Source organism: Podarcis erhardii, assembly GCF_964252035.2.
Source record: "Podarcis erhardii genome assembly, chromosome: 2".
Classification (NCBI taxonomy): Eukaryota; Metazoa; Chordata; class Lepidosauria; order Squamata; family Lacertidae; genus Podarcis; species Podarcis erhardii.
The window spans coordinates 118,557,494-118,567,336 of NC_138498.1; the positions used below are offsets into that span (position 1 = coordinate 118,557,494).

Here is a 9,843-nt window from a genome sequence, read left to right on the forward strand (position 1 = left end):
GGCCTCCCGCTTCCCCTCCCAGGAGAGGACCACCTTTCCCCGCCGCCCCTGAGTCCCCCCCCCAGGAGGGACGCGGCGCCCTCCCTCTCGCCCCCCAGTTCCGCCCCCGGGTCGGCCCCCTCCCCCCAGTTACCCGCCTCCAGGGAGGACAGCATCAACCCGGGGAAGCCGAACAGGAAGCGGAAGCGCCTCCTCTCTCGCCAGTCTTACCTCCCTCTCTAGGAATCAAAGCTCTGTCGCCGCAGTTAACCCTTGCGGAGCCGCGGGGCAGGAGCCTCTTGGCTGCTCCGGGCAGAGAGGAAGGAGGGGCGCCCGGCTGGTCTCCGGCTCTGAAGCAGGGGGGGGGGGGGGGAACCCGGCTGCAGGATCAGGCCAGCGGCGCCCCCAGGACAGAATCCCCGCCCCCCCCCCCGCAGGTGCTCCAAGCAAGATCCGAGTTCAAGAGCAGCTTTATCCTCACCTTTAGTATTCTACTTATTTATATCCCGCCTTTTTCCAAGGCAGAGAGCCAAGGCGGCTTACAAAGGGGGGTTGCCATGGTTATAAATTCTAAAAGGCAGGCGGCATTAAGAGGCAAGGAACTGCAATTGTTTCACAGATCCTGGTTGAAATCAGAATTAGGAAAAAAATAAAATAAAGATGCACCTATTTTGTGAAATCAGCTGAGAAGAGAGGTCCAGTGGCTGTAAAAAGATGAGTGCTTTAAATATTTTCAAATGACAGAATACCTGACCGCATCTTGAGTTTGGATTGGCTATTTCGGATCCAACTGAGTCCTTTCAAAGTGTGCCTCTAAAACGGTGTGTGTACAGAGGGAAACAAACCCCCACGAGGGACCTTGGTTTCCTGGCTTAGAATAGCACACAAGATGTGGAAATTCATGAAGGAGGTCCTGACCGGAGATCAAAATAAAACTAGGTAACGGAATAAAAAAAAATATTTATTGTGCACACAGGTAGGGCTCGTGTCACATGATTTTTTCCGCACGCACCAAAATATAGTTGGGAGTGGCCACTGAGACCACATAACACCTGTCCTGAAAGACCTACATTGGCTCCCAGTACATTTCCGAGCACAATTCCAAGTGTTGGTGCTGACCTTGAAAGCCCTAAATGGCCTCAGCCCAGTATACCTGAAGAAGCGTCTCCACCCCCATCATTCAGCCCAGACACTGAGGTCCAGCTCCGAGGGCCTCCTGGTGGTTCCCTTACGAGGATACAGGGAACCAGGCAGAGGGCCTTCTTGGTAGTAGCACCTGCCCTGTGGAATGGCCTCCCATCAGATGTCAAGGAAATAAACAACTATCTGAATTTTAGAAGACAGCTGAAGGAGCCAAGTTTAAGGAAGTTTTTAACATTGGATGTTTTATCGTGCTTTTAATATTCTGTTGGGAGGCACCCAGAGTGGCTGAGGAGGCCCAGCCAGATGGGCGGTGTATAAATTATTATTATTATTATTGCTACACAAATGTCATAGCTCCTCTGGTGTTTGGGGGTACACAGCCAAATGCAGCATTTTGCGGCAGTAAACAATCAGCTTCTAACATGTTAAGGCATGAGAAATACTATTTTGTTGTTACTGACTTTTGCCTATACACTGCATCTATCTGAATGTAACTGTATCTGCAAAAGCCTACAAGCTGTACATGTTTATTGTTGACTGAACCATTATGGCCATATGCAATATATACATAAATACAGTGGTACCTCGGGTTACAGATGCTACAGGTTACAGACTCCGCTAACCCAGAAATAGTACCTTGGGTTAAGAACTTTGCTTCAGGATGAGAACAGAAATTGCGGCGCGGCGGCAGCGGGAGGCCCCATTAGCTAAAGTGGTGCTTCAGGTTAAGAACAGTTTCAGATTAAGAACAGACTCCAAGAACGAATTAAGTTTTTAACCCGAGGTACTATGCGGAAATCGATCCTTGGACGTGATCGATTAGCCGTGACCTCTGATTGCTTTACGATCGCCAATCAGACTCTACAGCGTCCGGCACACTTCTTGAGCTGCGCACTAAATCCTGCTGTCTCTTCAGTCACGGCTTTAGCAGAGCAGAGCACAGCGGTGAAAAACTGTCGCTAGTCTCATGTAACACAACGAACACTTGTGTCCATAAACAGTTATTTATTAGAGCATTTCAGCAAAACAATCCGTCACTGCTTGCGGCCATAGCAAAAGCCACGTCTTTCTCCCTCAGAGACAAAGAGGAAAGTGGTAGCTCCTCCTTCCTTCGAAAGCTGATGTCAGCGGGTGACGCACTCACTCAGAACACTTAACCATTTAAGTTCTGAACTATCACAGGTACCACTGTACAGCTTTAAAATACAGTATCAGCCTATATTACACACACACACACACACACACACACACACAAATAAGTTTTTAGATTTCATTCCCAATTAAATATTTACAGTCCACCATGTTTTCCTCAATGAACTTTCTCAGTCTGGGGGCAGCAACTGCAGATCTCACAACTTTGTCATAGATTTCTCAAACCAGACAACAAATATCTGACTTTCAGTAATAATCACAATAATTTATTATTTATACCCCACCCATCTGTGTGGGTTTCCCCAGCCACTCAGGGCGGCTTCCAACAAAATATTAAAATACAATAGACCGTCAAACATTAAAAGTTTCCCTAAACAGGGCTGCCTTCAGATGCCTTCTATAAGTCTGGTAGTTTCTATAAGTCTGTTTTCTATAAGTCTGTAGTCTTCTGTAAGTCTGTTTTCTGCAGATGCAATAGAGGCGGTGGTCTTCTTCACCGTCACTATCGCCACTTGGTAGGCTCCACATTGAGCTGTAACCCATGTGCGGTCAGATGCAGAATGAGTCATCCGCCACCGGCACTCTAGCCATCTCAGTGATTGTTTCATTGCCCTTAGACCGGTGGAAAACCACGGGGCTGCCCGGGCTCCATGCAATCGGAGAGGGCGCTTCAGAGCCAAACAGTCAATAGCCCTGGTTAACTCCACATTACATTGGGCCACAAGGGAATCAGCTAAAAGGCCATCAACATGGGATAAAGCATCCCCTACCACTCTCTGGAAACCATTTAGATCCATTAAGTGGCGGGGGCGGACCATCCAAATTGGTCCCACCCCCCTGCAGAGGGGAAGGGTCACGGAGAAGTCCAGTTGCACCAGGAAGTGATCTGACCATTGCACTTCTTTCGCTTCGTTTTTATTAGTGTCAGATCACCAACATGGTCAAAGGCTATGAGCTGGGCCAAACTTATTCAGGGACAGCCCCATGGAGGCCATAGTTTCCACGAAGTCCCGAGCAGCCCCTTGTAAGGTCGTGTTGGCGTGGATGTTAAAATCCCCTAGGACAACCAAACTAGGTGTTTCCCAGAGAACATTCATCACAAACTGAAGCAGCTCGGGCAGGGAATCCTTGGTGCAGCGGGGAAGTCAGTACACTAAAAGGAATCCTGTACTGCCCCTATTGCCCAACTTCCAGAACATGCACTCAGAGAACTGAGCCTTCCCAACAGGACGCCTGGTGCAGGCTAATGACTTCCTAAAAATCACTGCAACCCCCCCTCCCCACCCACATGACCTGGGTTGCTGTGCGTAAGAGAAGCCAGGTGGACAAGCAGCAGCAGCAAGGACAGGCCCATCTGCTTCATCCAACCATGTCTCTGTTACACATGCTAAGTCAAGTCCTCCATCCATGATCAAGTCATTGGTGGCAGTGGTCTTATGAATAATTGACCTGGCATTGCACAGCAGCACCTTCAGGTCATGTGGGTATCCCTTGCTGATTCCACTATATGTCCGGTCTATACCAGCCCCGGAGGCAGGGATAGTCCTCAGACAACGACTAAACCTGCCTCCTCGGTAATGACATGGTCTGGTCTTAGCGTAACTCCTCCTTCTACCCGTGATCACCAAGATCGGTTGTCCCAGTGCATCCCTCCCTGTGGAACTTGCCCCAGCCATTTTGATGGCTGGGACCCACTCCCAGGCAGCCCTGACCTCCTCCCCTTAAGAACAAAATAAAACCTATTAAAAAAAAACACCAGTAAAACAATAAAAACCCCAAACAGTAAAAGTTACAAACATACCAAAATTAGACCAATTTCCAAACACGACTAAACGTTCATCCCCCATGCCAGAAATAATTTTAAAGGTAAAAAAGAAAATTTTAACGTATTTTAAAAAGAACTCTGTGTTCTGTCAGCTGACAGAACTCTCAACAAAATTAGACTTGAACACTAAAAGCATTACATCTAATACAGAGAGTATAAATAAATTGATTGAAGAAAGTTCTACAACTCGAAAAATTGCGGAAGAAGCTAAAATTACTGCAGAAACTACTCAGGAAAAATTAATACCAGTATGTAAAAAGCTGAATGAACATGAGGTGACCATGTCTTTGTGGGAATTACAGAGGAGGGAGAGAAATTTGAGATTGAGACTAGTCCCTGAAAGTGAAAAGGACCACTTGGTGGACTTCCTTACGAAAGAGTTTTCGGAATTCTGGCAGGTAAACCTGGAGGAAGAAGAATTTAAGATAACAGCTGCCTTCAGAATGGGCAGGAGGCAAGATACCAAGGGACTGCCTGATAACCTTAAGATCTAAAGAGGAAAGAGATAAAATATTAAATCTACATTATCAAAGAACTTTAGAGATTGAAGACGCTTACGTTCAAATTTACAAGGAGATCCCTAAATACATTCTGGAGGCAAGAACCCATTATAAGAACTTGGTTTACCTGCTGAAAAAGAACAATTTACCTTTCAGGTGGGAGTTTCCACAAGGTTTGTCCTTTAACTATAAAGGAAAGAAAGTAAAAATAAGAACAGTGCAAGATAAAGAACAATTCTTGGAAAGAAACGAGGAGGACCTTCAGAAGGGAGTGGTGGAACAGATATCAGAAGCAGATATCCTGAATTTAACATTTGGACTTAAACCACCGACAGAGGAAGAACAGCTGCAGGGTGCAGCTGGAGGAGTAACCAACTAATTAACAAGATGGCTCTGCAACTTCTAAGTTGGAACTGTAATGGACTGAACCTTCCCAGAAAAAGACGTGAGGTTTTTCATATTTTGAAAAGAGAACAATTGGACTTGATCTGTTTACAAGAAACCCACGTGACTAGGGCACATAGAAAATTGCTTATAAATAAAAGATTAGGACAGGAATTCATTTCATCAGATAAAGTAAAGAAAAGAGGAGTGGTGATCTATGCAAAGGAAAAGCTGGCCCCAAAGTTGATTTTTAAAGATGAACAAGGAAGATTCCTGGCAGTTGAAATACAGGTCCAAGGGGAAAAATTTCTGACAGTTGGAATTTATGCACCAAATGAAGGGAAGGCAGAATTTTTTAAGAAGTTGCATGAGACTCTAATGGACTATTTGGACTACAATGTAATTATGATGGGAGATATGAACGGCGTGGTTTCTACAAACATGGATAAAGCACAAAGACAGGTGGTCTCTAAAGACGGGAGATTACCAAAGACTTTCTTTGAAATGACTGAAAATATGGACTTGATCGATATTTGGAGAACAAGGAACCCTCTTGAGAGAGAGGGAACCTTCTTCTCCAAAGCAAAAATGACATGGACAAGAATTGACCAAATATGGGTTACTAGTGGGATGGCTCCAAAGATAAAAAAGTAGAAATCTGCCCAAAGACTTGCTCCAACCATAATGCCTTAAAGATGGAGATGAAATTGACAACAGCTGGTTCCTTCAGATGGAGAATGAATGACACCCTATTTAGAGATGATGAGATCTTCAAAAAGGCCCAAAAAACTTTGAAAGACTACTTTGAGATAAATCTGAAGACAGAGGTGGAGAAAAGAGTAATTTGGGACGCAAGTAAGGCCGTGATGCGAGGTTTCCTAATACAACAGAATTCTTTAAAGAGGAAGAAACAAAAGGAGAAGAAAGATAAGATTTTGGAAAAGATAAAAGAAGGAGAAAAGAAACTGAGGTCAAAACCAAAGTCTCATGAGATTTTGAGAGAAATTAAGTTTTACCAGATGCAGTATATGGAACTGATGAATCAAGAGATAGAATGGAAAATTAAGCAAATGAGACAAAGGACATTTGAATCAGCAGATAAATGTGGGAAACTCCTAGCATGGCAATTGAAGAAGAGACAAAAATTGAACACAGTTACAAATTTGGAGGTGGAAGGAAAGAATATTTATAAACCAAATGAGATTAGTAATTGTTTTCAGAGTTATTTCAGAAGACTGTATGCACGAGGGCCGGAGAAAGAAGGAGAAATAGATGACTTTCTTAAGAAATATGGATTACAAAAAATTTCACAACAAAGTACAATGGTTTTGAATGAGAAAATAACAGAGCAAGTAATAGAGGGTGCCATTCAAAATATGCAATTGGGAAAATCTCCAGGACCAGATGGATTGACTTCCAGATATTATAAAGCTTTGAAGGAATGGCTAGTACAACCACTGAAGGAGGTCTGCAATGAAATTTTAGAAGGGAAAAAGGCACCCGAATCGTGGAAAGAAGCATTTATTACGCTTATACCAAAAACTGAGACTGAAAAGAACCAGATTAAGAACTACCGCCCTATATCATTACTTAATGTGGATTATAAAATATTTGCTGACAAAGACTGAAGAAGGTGCTGGTGGAAGAGATTCATAAGGACCAAGCAGGCTTTCTCCCAGGGAGACATTTGTCAGACAATGTGAGAAACATAATAGACATTATGGAATTGTTAGAAGTTAACATTAACACAAAGGCAGTATTAATATTTGTGGACGCGGAGAAAGCCTTTGACAATATTTCTTGGAGTTTTATGAAGAAGAATCTCCATGGGATGGGGGTAAGTCAAGGTTTTGAAAATGGTATAGGTGCAATATACTCTGAACAAAAAGCAAAGTTAATTGTAAATAATGTGGTTACTGAAGAACTTTCTATAGAAAACGGGACACGACAGGGGTGCCCAATATCCCCACTACTTTTTATATCTGTCTTGGAGGTTTTGTTAAATATGATTAGGGGGGACCAGCTGGTTAAAGGAATCCAGGTCGGAGATAAACAATATAAACTGAGGGCTTTCGCAGATGATTTAGTATTGACTTTACAAGAGACAGACACTAGTACGAAAAGAGTTTTAGAATTAATTCAAACTTTTGGTCAGGTAGCAGGATTTAAGCTGAATAAGCAAAAAACTAAAGTCTTGGAGAAAAATTTAACAACTGCAGAAAAAGAGAGGTTCCAAAGTGAGACTGGATTAATGGTGGCTAAGAAAGTGAAATATTTGGGGATTAACATGACATCTAAGAATGTGAATCTATTTAAAGATAACTATGACAAATGTTGGACAGAAGTAAAGAAAGATCTAGAAATATGGTCAAATTTGAAACTTTCCTTGTTAGGCCGAATTGCTGTTATCAAGATGAATGTATTGCCTAGAATGCTATTTTTGTTTCAGACTTTACAGGTTGTAGACAGAATGGACTGTTTCAAGAAGCGGCAGAAAGATATATCTAAATTTGTCTGGCAGGGCAAAAAGCCCAGAATAAAATTTAAGATATTAACTGATGCAAAAGACAGAGGGGGCTTTGCCTTGCCGGACTTAAGACTTTACTATGAATCGGCAGTTTTCTGCTGGTTGAAAGACTGGCTACTTCTTGAGAACACGGATATTTTGGATTTGGAAGGGTTTGACAATAGATTTGGTTGGCATGCATATATATGGTATGACAAGGTAAAAATTCATAAAGGATTCAAAAACCATATTGTTAGGAAAGCATTATATAATGTTTGGATTCGATATAAGGATTTGCTGGAGAATAAAACTCCTAGGTGGTTGTCACCAATGGAAGCTAAGGAGGTGAAAAAACTTAATATGAAATCTAAATGGCCAAGATATGATGAAATTTTAGAGCAAGATAGTGGGAAAATTAAATTACAGAGTTTCGAGAAATTGAAGTCTAAAGTAAGAGATTGGCTTCATTATTATCAAATAATGGAGGTGTTTAAACAAGACAGGAAAATTGGCTTCCAGTTGGAGAGATCAAAACTAGAAACAGAATTGTTAGAACCCAATACCAAGAATCTATCAAGAATGTACAACTTGCTGTTGAAGTGGAATACATTAGATGAGACAGTTAAATCAGCTATGATTAAGTGGGCACAAGACTTTGGTCATGACATTATGTTTGCTGACTGGGAACAGTTATGGACCACCGGTATAAAATTCACGGCATGTAATGCCTTAAGAGAAAATATTATGAAAATGATTTAAAGGTGGTACATGACCCCGGTCAAGCTTGCAAAAATTTATCATTTGCCCAACAACAAATGCTGGAAATGTAATGCGACTGAAGGTACCTTTTACCACCTTTGGTGGACTTGCCCAAGGATTAAGGCCTTCTGGGAAATGATTTATAATGAAATTAAGAAGGTACTTCAATGTACTTTTCACAAGAAACCAGAGGCATTTCTCCTGGGCATGGTCGGCCAGTTGGTGTCAAGGAAGGACAGAACGTTTTTTATGTACGCTACCACAGCAGCAAGGATTCTTTTAGCAAAGTATTGGAAGACACAAGAACTACCAACGTTGGAAGAATGGCAGACGAAGGTGATTGACTATATGGGACTGGCCGAGATGACCGGCAGAATCCGTGACCAAGAAAAAGAGACGGTGGAAGAAGACTGGAAGAAATTCAAAGTATATCTTAAGAACTGCTGTAAGATTAATGAGGGTTAAAATGTCAAGGGAAAGGAAAATATAGAATTACAGCTGTAACTGATTAAGTATGAAAATGAAACTAATATAAGAAAATGTTATTAATTGATTGGCGCGAGGGGTTGTTGGAAAAAAAGTTTAAAACAGGGATGCAGAAAAGGGGAGGTAAGGGGAAGTCTGGGAAACAAGGTTTATGAAAAAGAAGTTTTGAAATTATACATGTTTATATGCTTTTGTTTGTTTTTCTGTGTGTGTTGTTTTGTTTATAATTTGTGTTGGAAAATCAATAAAAAAATTATTTAAAAAATGAAAATAAAAAGAACTCTGTGTTGTTCTGAGTTCTCCTGGGGAGCGACAGCAGCAGCCTCAGCTGTCCTTATGAGGCCTGCCAGGCCCTGCCCTGGGCAGGTGGTGAGTGGCAGGAACGGGGCACTCAGGCAGGGGAGTCCTCCTGGGCAGCTGATTACACGCATTGGGTATCTTATATAATCAAACAAGGATAAACTTGGTTCAGAATAGAGCATATTGGTAGCGATCTACTGCTTAGTTACAGCATATACAAAGAAGCTCTTCTGCAATAATTTTTTATAACGTCCCTCTAAATATTCTGAGCACATAGTCTGAAAACAAAAGTCAGAAATGCTTGCCTAAAGGAAGAGATTGGTAAATCAGAGGGGAAATTCTCAAGTTCATGTCTTATTTTAATTAAATACCAATGTGGGGCAGTGTACAAAATTAGCCAGGCGCCCGACACATTTTGCACCTGGCTATTGGCAACTTATCACTAGACAGCTGTTGCAACTAAAGAAAGCTCTTTCCACACCCCAAAAATGTACCGTATTTTTCCCTCTATAACACGCAGATTTTTTCTCCTAAAAAGGAAGGGGAAATGTCTGTGCGTGTTATAGAGCGAATGTGTGGTCCCTGGAGCCGAAAAAGCAGGCAAAAATCAAATTGCGCGTCTCCTAGAAGGGAAACCTGAAAAGAGGAAGCAGCTGCTTTCCTGCATTCTGCCTCAGGGTCTTACTGCCCACCCTCCTCTGTTTCGTTGCTGTGTTTGCTGAAACTGAACGAAGAGCAGGGAAAGCCCCTCCCCTCCAGGGAAGGAGAGGGGAAAGCAGAGCGTTCGTTCCTTCTAATTCCTCTCTGTG

The 9,843-nt window shown here is 42.4% G+C and overlaps 1 protein-coding gene across 4 annotated transcripts in view; it reads right to left on the bottom strand.

Moving 5' to 3' along the window:
* LOC309336967 (uncharacterized protein) overlaps positions 1 to 9,843 on the bottom strand; it is a 34,261-nt gene that overhangs the window by 3,317 nt on the left and 21,101 nt on the right. Inside the window, exons 1-2 of one of the 4 annotated variants that reach the window (XR_014154085.1) lie at positions 1,618 to 1,673; positions 729 to 1,479 (exon numbers count right to left, since the gene is read on the bottom strand). The exons of 1 other annotated variant lie outside the window; for it this stretch is intronic. The gene's annotated coding sequence lies outside the window, so the exon portion shown is untranslated. Of the gene's footprint in view, positions 1 to 133; positions 490 to 728; positions 1,480 to 1,617; positions 1,674 to 9,843 lie in introns of those variants that run through there. 2 more of the 4 variants (XR_014154083.1, XR_014154084.1) reach the window with 2 other exon arrangements.